At 38.4% G+C, this 12434-nt stretch overlaps 1 protein-coding gene across 15 annotated transcripts in view; it reads left to right on the top strand.

Annotated features, from left to right (window-relative positions):
- Positions 1-162: 162 nt before the first annotated feature.
- ZDHHC21 (zDHHC palmitoyltransferase 21) overlaps positions 163-12434 on the top strand; it is a 76419-nt gene continuing 64147 nt past the window's right edge. For 4 of the 15 annotated variants that reach the window (XM_081067803.1, XM_081067812.1, XM_081067798.1 and 1 more), the window contains exons 1-2: positions 805-1108; positions 7531-7660. The gene's annotated coding sequence lies outside the window, so the exon portion shown is untranslated. Of the gene's footprint in view, positions 253-314; positions 701-736; positions 1738-7530; positions 7661-12434 lie in introns of those variants that run through there. The other 11 variants (XM_081067811.1, XM_081067809.1, XM_081067810.1 and 8 more) reach the window with 11 other exon arrangements.

Consider the following 12434-nt stretch of genomic DNA (forward strand, 5'->3'; position numbering starts at 1 on the left):
TTAGGTTGCTGACCGACATAGGGAAAATCTTGGATGGCTGGGGCAACTTTGGCTCTTGTCCTACTGAGGGTCTGCAGTGAGCAAGACCATGCACTAGGGTCCAGCGCCTTTCAATCTCTAAGGTGTACACGTGGGAATCACCTGGAGATCTTGTGAAAATGCAGATACTGACTGAGCAGGTCTGAGATGGTGCATTTCCATCAAGCTGCCAGAGGACGCTGATGCCGCGGACTGCATTGAGAAGGAAGGAAGGTACCACGAGACATCCAGAACGTCTCGGGGGGAGTGAGGCCGGCCGACCGTCTCCCCTTAAGGAACGAGGACAAGTGCAATCCTTAAAGGAGCGCCTCTCCCCCGTATTCCGGGAGAGGGGGACGCGGAGGGTGTGGGGCACAAGGAGAAGGACGCCCCGGGCAGAGCTGGGACGCGGGCATCGGGGAGGGCGGAGGCGCCGGGCAGCGTCAGGTACGGGTGTTCGGGCGATGGCGGTCCGGCCGGGGACGCGGGCCAGGCCCCCCGGGCGTCTCCGGCTGCCCGCCGCGCGACTTCCGGTCTTTCGGCCCTCCGCGGCTCCCATCGTGGCTGCCGGGCGCCCAGCGCGACGGCGACGGCGGCAGCCGGGCGCGTCCTCACCCCGCCGGCCGCGGCGCTCGGGCTCCCGGAAGCGGAAAAGGAGAGCGGCCCGGCCTGGGCGACGGAGGTACTGGGCGAAGTGGAGGAGGAGGAGGAGCAGGAGGAGGAGGGGGAGCCGCTGGCGCCCGCGAGAGCAGCGGCGGCGGCGAGAGGACCGCGGCGGGCGCCGGCGGGGGTGCGGGCGCGCAGCCGCCCCGCCTTCCGGCCCCGCCTCCGGCCCCGCGGCGCCCCGCCGTCCTCACCTGGCCGCGCTCCCGCCCGGCCCGGCCCCCTCCCCGCACCTGCCGCCCCCCCCACCCCCCGCCGGCACCTGCCCCCCGCCCGCTCGGAGCCCGGGTTCTGTCGGTGCCCCGCTGATGCCCGGCCTGGCCTCGCTCGGAGCCTCTGCAGCCGGGGCTGCCGCCGCCGGCCCGCTGCCCCTCCCCTTAAGCGGGGGTGGGTTGGCTCCCGACCGTCCCGGAGGTGATTTGGGGAGGTAGGTAGGTTGGTTGGTTGGTTGGTTTGCGTTTAATCTGTTGCAGCTGCGTTCCGAGTTTGCTGCCCGAGACCTGCCTCCCGGGCCGTACCCCGCGCTCCGAGACCGGCGCCGGGGATCCCGGGTTTGGGCCCCCGCAGCCTTGCACTCCTGTCCCCGAGGGCTGGGGCGACGCTGCCCGGGCGCAGCCGGGGGAGACGTAGTGTCCTCCTGTCGCCACCTCCTGCCTCCCGCCCGCAGAGGCAGCAGTGGTGTTGGGAAACAGGGCTCACGGATGGCAGCACTCGGCACTTGTTACCCTTCACTGTAATGGGTCGTGGGCTTTTTGCACCGGAGAGGGCATTTAAAGTTGTGGTCTCTCCGCAAGCTGTATTTGGGTCACGTTTTATGGTCCCTTGGGAGCCAGTGGAGGATGTCTGTGTCTCCAGGGCTGAGACAACCTGAGCGGTGATTCCTTGGAAGTATGGCCGTGGAGCAGTCTATAAAAGCACAAAAATCAAGGTCGTTGTGGGCGGGTCGTAAATCGTAGTGTCAAGTCACAGCCTAAAGGAAAGAGGACTCAGGATAATTAAGGTGGGCGCGTTAAAAAGATGTGTCACGTGGATCCTCACCCCAGCGTGCGAATATAGGTACTTACAAAAAATTCACTGCCTCCCTTGTGGTGGTAGTAATAACAGTAATGGTAGTAGTGATAATCGTAATTGTAAGGTAGTATGTGTCATCATCCCTGTCCTAAAATGCTTTTGGTGCGTAATATCTTGTTAAATCTTCCCAAATATTTAGATTTTGTTTATTTGAAAGATAAAATCGAGAGAGGTGGGCTCTATTTTGCCTCAGTCTGTCTGAATGGCCAAACTATTCTTGAGGAAGAGATGGCGGTGAGAAATCGATCAGAAAGAAATAACCAAATGAGATTGGGTGTTGTGGGGAAACAAACAAATTAGATTTTAGTCCCACTGCCATCACCGTCTAGCTGTGCCGTCATGGGTTTCAGTGACCCAAGCTCTGTTTTCATCTATACAATTAAGGAGTCAGGCTAACTTCTTTAAAGCGTATTCACTTTTCCATGCTTATTTGGCATATGCTATGTCTGTAAATAATTTAAGATCCTTATTATGTTAAAGGTACATTTAAAACATTTACTTGAAGAAGTATTAGTAAACTTATATCAAAATATAAGTAAAAAATGCATAATTCCGTACGTTTGGAGTAGTGTTTGGTTAGTACTATACCAGAATTCCTCATTTTGGGTGTAATGCAATAGGATTGCATTAGGTCCCTTTAAACTGTTGTGATTTCTGTTAAACTTAACATACTTTAGGCTGTCGTTGGAATAGAGCATAGTTTAAATAAAATGATAATTGTGTTACTCTGCCTATCTCTGGGATGTTTTATTTAATAAAAGAAATTTAAGCATTTTAAAATGCAGACACATAACCGTCAACTTACCTGGTAGGTTCTAAAGCAAGAAGTAATTAGTAAATCATTAAATTTTTTTTTTATTTGCCCACTGCCTGATTTCTTTAGTTCATAGGGACTGATTAAGAACTTCTAGAAAAGAGCATGGATAAAATAATGCCATGTATTAGTGAAGAAATGGATTGAGAAGTCTAGTAATGTCTCCATGGAGTTTTTTTTTCTGGAATTGTAATTGAGTGTGAGTCAATAAAATCTTTTTCAGCATAGAAAGTTATGCAGTGGTGGTATTAGTATTACTGGTGGCATAACAGGGAAGGCAGAGGAAAAGCTATTTTTATTACCAGAAAGTTGTTCCCTAAGCTCAGTTTCACTATATATTAAGAAATGAACTTTTTATATTGCTTTAGTAAAATATTAGGGCTCAGATTTAACTTTTCAAATGTACTAAATATAAATGGCATTTAGCATCTAGTAGAATAATCAGTGCATTAATACCTCTTATTAAAGTTGAAAATGTTTGAACTATTTTGAGTTGGTAAAAAAGTGTAAGTGAAAGACAAGAATGGAAAAACACTAGTCATTGTTATTGTAAGAATAATGCTATTTGGGTTAAGAATCGTCGATAAATTGAGTCAGCCTAGTTTAAGTAGCACGTCTTCATGGACCTGAAGTAGCACAGCTCGCATTTTCAGTCTTCCTGGAGAACTCAGCACTTGAGTCAGAATTCCCTACTTTATGGGGCTTCATTGACTTCTGAAATCAGGTCCTGATTGTCTCCCATGCTTCATTCCACAACTCACCAGTCCTGCTTTTACTTGCAAGAGATTCAGTTTACAGGCTTCAGTTCTGTCTATTTTAGATCACATCTCTATTTTTGATTTACTGCTTAAAGAGACCTCATGCCAACATGTGGAAATACAACCTCCCTACATGCTTATTGTATGATGCTAACTGAAAGGCCATACTATCTGAGGTTTATCATCTCTGACAAGTAGTTCTCAGACTTTAGTGTTAGAAAAAGTAGGTAGCTGGGGTATGGTTAAATTGTATCACTGCTTTAGCGATGGGGATCCAGAATCATTTTTCATTCTCGAGTTTGTAAGACTAGAAGTAAAACTCATCTTTAAGTTTCCCCTCTCCCCCTCCCCTTCAAAGTTATCATTTTTGGAGGTGCTACATTTGCCAGGCAATTTCTCACTTAAGCATGACAACAACACTATGAATTAGTATTTTTATCACCATTTACAGATGGTTAAACTGAAGCTTGAAAAACTGAAACTTGTAGAGCTAATAAGAGGCTGCCTTATAATTTGAATGTGGCTCTCTTTTTAATATCTGCATAAAATTACTTTTCTACTCTATTGAAATAAACTGAATACCTATGTGATATTTAAAAGTTGAATACCTCATTGACTATTAAGGACAGCCATAGCCTGATATTTTAGGTAGAATTATTTAGCTTGACCAGTTTTAGAGTAGATAAAATCAAAAGTTAACTAGCTGTATAAATGTTTATATAGTTGTAACTTTATGTTTTTCAAATTCATATGAAGTGGCTATTTTAAAATTTAATATATATATAAAGGATGCAAAAAAAATGTATACAAATGAACAGTTTGGTCAACGTTGCTCAAGCAGTAGTTCACCATAATCAGAAGTGTATGGATCCTGATGGTAACCACTTTGATCACTGCTGATAATTGCAGAAGTCAAACGTGACTTGTGTTCATCTTTTGTTATTGAGTATTACAACTTATATATTAAGTATTACCAATTTAATAGTTTTATCCTTTCTTAAAATGTGTATACATTTTTTTTTTTTTTGGCATAACCATTTTCTTTTTGCCCTGTGTGGAAAAATTTTTTTTCTTTTTTGGTTTACCCTATAAATTACTGATTGTATTCTTTTAGACATAGCAATATTAAAAATATTTAATTACATTTTATAGTTAAGAATACTTGGGATATTCTTTGTTATCCCCAAATTTCTTGGATTTTTAAACCTAGCATTACTTTTATGCCACATCGATGAGATTTGATTCCGCAGTGGTGGTAATGTTGAACTGGATGAAATGTTCATCTCATTTTGGATGCTATGGCTGCAGTGTACCTCTAATAACTATAAATGCAAAGTAGGATTTTTTCCTTGCTTTTAAGCCAGTGAACTCATGGATGAGTCATGGATGGTTGACCTGCACTATTACCTAATAACATTACTGACAGAAACTGTTGTGCTGAAACATCAGGAAGCACCCTACAGTCATAGCAGCGTTATTGACCTTGGCCATATTTCAGAACATTTTATTGTATCACATTTAATTCTGCTTGAGATTTTTTTCTCTAGAAGACTGAGTCATTCAGTTGCCATTAGAGTAGCAGTTCCTTTACTGTCATTCCATATTTTGTGTCTGAGAAACAAAGGTACAGCCAAGGAGGCCACTTTAAATTAGCTTAAAAAGTTAAGAGTAGAAACAAATTACAGTCGGCAATCTAACAATCACGGACCACAGAAAAGTTTAACCTGGGAGAAAAATAGTTTAAAAATATCTCTTAAGGGGAATGGAAAACGTAATGATAATGATTTTGATAATGATAATGATTTTGATGTATTTTTCACATCCTAAGTGTGTAATAGTTTCTCATTGCTGTGGTAAGCGGTATGCTTAACAAACTCATAACTTGTCCTTTATTTCCTATCTTGGAGAATGGCACCACCTTTCACCTAGTCCCTCAGCCAGAAACTTGGGAACCATCCTAGCCTGTGTGCTGTTGGGTCCAGCTGTTCACCACTCCTGTCAGTTTTACTCATTAAGTTATTAATTGCCTTTTTCCAGCATGTCTCCTGTCTTCAGTGTTCTTCTTCACCCCCTCTCCTCTCCAGTCCTCTTGTAAGTTACCACTTTTCGGGTGCTTACCACGTGCCATAAGTTCTCATCTGGGTAACCAGTAAGCCTAGCTTATTTCATGTAGTCAGTCTTGGAGCTTAATTCATCCACCCAGTTTATTCTTCAGTATTGCTCTTCTTTCCAAAATGCAAATTTCACCATCGCATTCTTTTGCCTAAAATCCTTCAATGGTCTCCCACTGTGTTCAGGGGCAAGTCCGAACTCATTGGCATGGTTTAACAGTATGCTTCACTCTCAGGTCACTCTCTGCTTGTAAGTCATGAAATAATATCAGAGTCTATCAGGTCCAGTGAGGGTAAATATCATTTTATTAAACTTTCAGTTCTATATGTCATACATACAAAATATATACTCATGTATTTCACCTCTTTCTTTGTGTACTGGTAACATTATGAAATATATTTCTTAGAATTGATTGTGGTTCAAGCGGTTAGACATGTTTTATCCCCTTCTATATGCAATGACTAATTATTTCAGTTTAATTGGATTTTCCTTATGCTAAGTGAATAAGTCAGGCAGAAAAAGTCGAGAACCATATGACTTCACTGATATGTGGGATATAAACCGAAAGCAACAAAGGAACAAGACAAACAAACAAAAACCCATAGACACAGACAACAGTTTAATGTTTAGAGGATAAGGATTACCAGAGGGTAAGGGTAAGTGGTAGAAGAGGGTAAAGGGGGTCAAATATATGGTGATGGGAGAACTGAGTCTGGGTGGTGAACACACAAGGTGATGTCTAGATGATGTAGAATTGTACACTTGAAACCTATGTAATTTTACTAACCAATGTCACCTGAATAAATTTAATTTTAAAAAAAAGGAATCCTGATATATCATACAACATGGATGGACCTTGAAAACACGTGCAAGAAGCCAGTCACAACAGACCGCATATTGTATGATTTCATCTATATGAAATGCTCAGAATAGGCAAATCTATTGAGACAGAAAGTAGATTTGTGGACATCTAGGGCTGGGGGAGGGAAGGATGGAGGAAAATGGGAAGTGAATGCTAATGTGTACAGGGCTTCTTTTGGGGATGATGAAAATGTTCTATAATTGTGCTTATAGTTGCACAACTCTATGAATATATTAAAAACCACCTAATTGATTTTGAGCGCACTTAAAAAATTATACCTTAATAAATGTTTTCAAAAAAAAAATTCAATTTTTTTTTTTTTGCCTGTTTTCATACCTTTGTTTATTTGTTTTCTTATTCAGAAGAGCCTCCATTCTTCATTTAGATTTCACTCTTCCTGGAAATCTTTTCCTGAGAACAATTGACCATAATAAGTACATTTTGGATTGCAACCTAGTACACACATAAATATTCACATAAGTGAAAAACATTCCTGAAACAATATCCTTCCTATATGAGATGCTTTCTGGACTGTCCCCTTGCCCTCTATCTTACCTTGTCTTATGTGGTATTGATCTTGTCTGTTTACTAGTCTGTCTCCACTGAGGATTGGGCACCCTCTCTTTTGTACTTACATATAGTATTTACATGTACTATGTATAGTATATAGTCAATAGATAATTGATTAACGAAATATTGAAGTGGTGTGTTATCTAGAACACTTTACACTATTATTGTTTAAGCTTGAACTGTAGAAACTAACTTTTATGGTTGCTTCTTACAAAAGGATAACTTTTTTCATTAAACATAAAACATTTAAAACTAAAACTTGCTTCTATTTTACATTCTATGTTTATCAGTTGTGATGAGAAAGTTCTAACCTCACATGGTGATAGATATTACATTGCATTTTGTCATATCAGTGATCTTAGAATTGATTGTCATTTTGTGATTTGTGGTCAGGAAGTTTGATGAAGTCCAAAAGCCGGACACATAATGCTAATTTGATTTTATGGGAACTGAGTGGTTTCAAAAGAGAATTTTCATGTATAATGGCAATCAAATGCAGATTTGGGGGCAGTGGGGAAATATGAAAGCAGATAATCAGATGGAGTTGAATCATCTTATTTCTGAATTTAAAACTTTGTAATTGACATTTTCACAGTTAGAATATTTAGCTTGTTACAGTTTTGTTCTTTGTGAGAGATAATTGTTTGTTAAACTATTAATAGGGTCTCATGGAGAACTGTTATTGAGAAGAGCTCCATTTGTTGGAATGTAATACAAAGAAAGAATGAATCAAGATAAAACCTCTAAATGCCAGTACCAGAAAAATTGCAACACATCATAGTGAATTTGCAAGTAAGTATTTATTTAATTTTACATGGGAATATATTTCTGAATTATGTGGTGTTATTGTATCCTTAAAGTCTTATGTTCGGATGCATTTAATAATTGTTCTTCTGCAAAAAAAATTGTAGTTATTTTATTTAAAATTTTTCATATTACATTTGACCTAAACATTTTCTTAAATAAGGCTTTTTCCACAGAGAAAAAAAATCTGTAAGTAATAGAAATTTCAGAAACCTCTTTCTATATTATAAATCTTTACATGTCTTTACAGCTGATGCTTCTGCACTTCATTTTAAAAAAATACTAATTTTAAAAGCATTTAATATAAAAACAATATGTAGATAAAGAGAGGCTTAAATTAAACGTTTTGTTTGTAAGGTTTGTAGTGTCTAATCAGACTCCATAGGCTATCTTTATGTTTCAGTTGGTGAAAAGAGTTTAGAAGTACATATGCTTATTAATAAACTTAGAAGAAGATGTAAATATGTGAACGCCTTCCTTCTCACTGCCCTTTCCTTCCTCAGCCCAGTGGTAACCACTGTTCAGGAGATGTGTTTTTTCTCACACTTTTTTTCTATACGTATACAAAAATTACTTATACATGTATTTTTTCTAACAAGAAAATTCTATAAATATTTCTATAACTTTCTTTTCCCTTCAACATTTAAGTATGAAAATTTTAACTGTAGAGTTGAAAGAATCAGTGTAACATCTGAATACCTATCACCTACATTCACAACTAATATTTTACTGGACTTCATCATATACTCATGTCTCCCTCTGTCCATCTGTCAATCCATTTTAATGTTTTTGGATCCATTTCAAAGTAAATTGCAGATATCAGTATACTTCCTCCCCCTGCTCCCCAATACTTCAGCATACATATCATTAACTAGAGTTCAGTGCTGGTTTACAGGGTTTTTTAAAAGATAAATTTACACACCATGAAATGCACCAATTTTACGTGTATGCTTCCTGAGTTTTGACAGTTTATAACCTGTGTATCCCAAACTCAAATCAAGATAGAGATCTTTATCAGCACTGCAGAAAATTCCCTATGCCTTTCCTAGGCTATCTTTCTCCTCCCCTCCCTTTAGGAAACCACTGTTAAGATTTTTCTCACTGCCATAGACTTTGCCTATGTAATTTATTTTTTCTCACTCAGTGCTATGTGTGGGTAGCCATATGCAGATCTAGGCTACCTCCTTCTTTCTTTTTTGTTTTTCTTTTAAAGTTGCAGTGGTTTGGAAATAGTCTACACTATGAATGTGTTGTAACTGATTTGATCAGTCCCTTCCCTCTACATGGATATTTAGGTTGTGCCATATTTTTGTGATTATAAAAAGTGCTCTATAGAACATCCTTGTATGTATATATACCTGTACACTCTAGTGAGTATTTTGTAGGTATTACTAGAAATAAAACTCTTTAAGAGTTTGACATTTTAACAGATACTACCAAATTGCCCTCCAAATGATTGTATCAATCATGTGTAAGTATCCTTTTCCCTCTGCCTGCTTACCATTGGATTTCATCTGTCTTTCTAAAATTTTGTCAATAAAAAGGATGAAAAATATACCTACTTATTTCACATTTTCCTAATCACTAGTGGTTAGTCATTGGCTTTTTTTCTTTTGTGAATTGCCTCTCAAAGTATATACTTTATATGCCTCTTTATCAGTTATATGTTACTTTGTTTTTTTTTCCAGGGATGCTTTGGCTTTTAACTTTGTTTTTGGTGTGTTTTCAGAACTTTTTTCTTTATGTGGTCAAACTTGGCTTATGGGTCTTGTTTGTGAAAACCTTCCTCATTCCAAGATTATAACACTACATGCTGTTTTCTTCTACTAGTTTTGCTTTTTATTTGGAATTTAGAACAGAAAGAAAAATCACTGTGTACGGGGTGTCAGGAAAATTTTTATATGGACCGTGAGATTCAAATTGACCTTAAAGTATGAGTTGAATTTAGAGTAAGCAAAATGATAAGGACATTTCAGATAGGAGAAGTGTAATGGGAGAGGGAATATATTTTTCATATTCATGGAACAGTAATAGACCACTGGCTAAGGTGGAGAGTCCGATAAAACTGTAAGTTTAGAGATACATGTTTGACTAGATTTCTTGTAAATTATTTTGGATAACTTTTATCAGTTCCTAAAGTCTGCATTTTGATGGTATGGTTTTCTGTTGTATACTTGTTTTCTGTCACTTTTTATAATGACTTGAGTATTCTTCCTGAGGAAAATGTGTGGTGAAATTATAGTTACCTGAAAAGGCGAAAAAGGAAAGGTGGTTTCCTACCAGAATAGTTTGAACGTTATAAAATTCACATAGTCCAGTTTATTAGAGTTGAATTATGATTTCTTTTTAAAAAAAGTTTGTGCTGTAGTAATTTACATCATTAAAGAAGTTAGTCACAGCATTCAAGATTGCAATCTTAAAAAATGTTGAAATACCAGTATGTCCACTTCGTTGCATCAAAGTTTGAGTTATGAGCTCACCATTTAATACACAAATTAATATGTTGGAATCTCCAGCTAATGAAAGTATTTTACAAATGCCACACTTAAGACGGAGTAGCAGCATGTGTTCGGTTCAGTTCAGTGGTTGCTCAGGATGTGCAATAGTTTCTGTTCAGCCATAAGCCACGCCTGGTGGATAGTAACCGAGTGGAGCCAACCTGCAACTCTACCAGTTACGTGTTTCTGGTTGTAATCTGATTTGGAGCTCCTGGGAGACTACTGTTTTCCTCTCTACAATCCAATTGTAACGATTATGTGGCACTAATATTCATTAATCAGGTATTTGAAAAATATATTCAACATCTTATTTGTTTACTGTTTTATTTTTCTATCTTTTGCTCACTTTTCCTTGGGGATGCTTGTTCTTTTAGAGTTTGCTGTCTATGTATATATTTCCATATATATACTGTTTTCCTCCTGTATTTCCATACAGGAAAAACAATTTTTAACTGTCCTTTTCACTATCTAATATTTTCTGTTGTGAAGAATCTCTTCCAGTGTTAAGAAAAATTCGTTATCCTCTGGTAGAGGAGAATAAAAATAGAGTTCAAAACCTAAATATTTGATAATTTTGCTGTTTGTTTTGCTGGCTTGTTTGCTTTTCTGTTTCTAATACTAACAAATTTAGAAATAAGTAATGACATTACTCTGCTCATATAATTATTGTAGATCATAGTCTGTTGGTTAGTCCTGAATGGAAGGAACTGAAACAAATAAAAGAAGGCACATGAAGTTAACAATATTAAAACATGTTGAGAGACAGAGCCTTTAGTCATTTCTGTTATCACTCGATGGTTGGCAAGACTGTAAAAATAGACATTCTTTTCAATGTTTGTCTTTTTAGCTATGTAGATAGCTTATTAATTGTATTTGAACTCCCTTAGTGTTTAAAATAATACCTAGCAAATTAAATAGCAAGCTTTATCCTCTGTGACTTTCCTTATTTAAATGATGCTGATAGGTCTTTTACTTTTCTAATTGAAAGGTAATGAAGTTCAACTTTTACTTTTTTTAAAGACTTAGGCACTATTGGCGTTTTAGACTTAATATGTAAGTACTAATTTAGACCATATCTGATTTAAACAGTTGGGTGTTGTTGCATTTGAGTTGTCTTTTTTCCTGCTGCCCCAATACTTGTAGGTTCTGAGGATGATAGCAAAGGGGAAGTCTTTGAAAACTAAATAACCCTTAATATTTTTTTCTTTGTTCTGGTAGCTTTATAGCTTTAAAGAACATTAGCAAGGCCTGTAAGAGATGATACTCTTGAGGCTCTTCATCTGATGATAAATTATTCTTAGAATGAAGTAGTCTGGGATATAAACTGAAAATTTGGGAGTCATTCTTGACTCTTTTCTCTGTGACCCCTAATATCCAATCAATTAATAAAACTTACTGGTTTGATTGTATCTATTTCCTCAGTTTAGCTCTTCTCCAAAACTAATTTTGGCTTTTGTCTTCTCTTAGCCTAACTGATCTCAGTCTTTAATTTTACCCTCCACAACAGAGCTTCAATAATTTATTTAAAGTATATGCATACTGTTCATTATGTGACCCCCCTGCTTCAGTCGCTGTCCAATGCCTAAGACTGCGGTCTTACCATCCTAATATGGCATATTTGTATCCTTCATGAAATAGCCCCTTCTTTCTCACCGCTCACTCTCCATTGAAAGCTTTGTGATTTATGACGGCAGTTTGTCAGACCTCCTACAATTTTTATTCTTGTGTACCTCCTGCTCTGCCTTCTGTTTGCAGCATGATTGTCACTTTTCATTGCTTGGATAACTTTTGCTCTGTCTTATAAGACTGAACTCAGGTTTTACCCCCTTCAGAAAGTCTTGCCTGGTTTGCCTAGTCCCCGTCTTTTGTGCCACTACTAACATCTTGTCCACATTTCTGGAACTTATCATATTATTTAAACACATTTAATGACTCCCACCCCCCCATTAGACTGTTAGTTTTTTTAAGCAGAAACCATGTCTTATTCATCACTGTATCTACAATGCTGTGTATTGGAGGCTCAGTGAACATTTGTTGAACTGAGTTCAACTCATTGCTGTAACATTATAGTCTTAGTGAAGCTCCTGGGTAAGTGGTTCCTAGATACCAGTCAGCTGTGTAAGATGCAATTGTGAAGCATTTGAAAATATTTTATTGTTTTCGAGCTTTACTCCATAAAGAATTATGATTCAATAAATCTGGAATGGGGCCTGGGAATAAGTATTTTTAAAAGTTTCTCAGTTGATTCTGGTTTGCTTACAGGT

Source organism: Rhinolophus hipposideros (genome assembly GCF_964194185.1).
Source record: "Rhinolophus hipposideros genome assembly, chromosome: 11".
NCBI classification, from domain to species: domain Eukaryota; kingdom Metazoa; phylum Chordata; class Mammalia; order Chiroptera; family Rhinolophidae; genus Rhinolophus; species Rhinolophus hipposideros.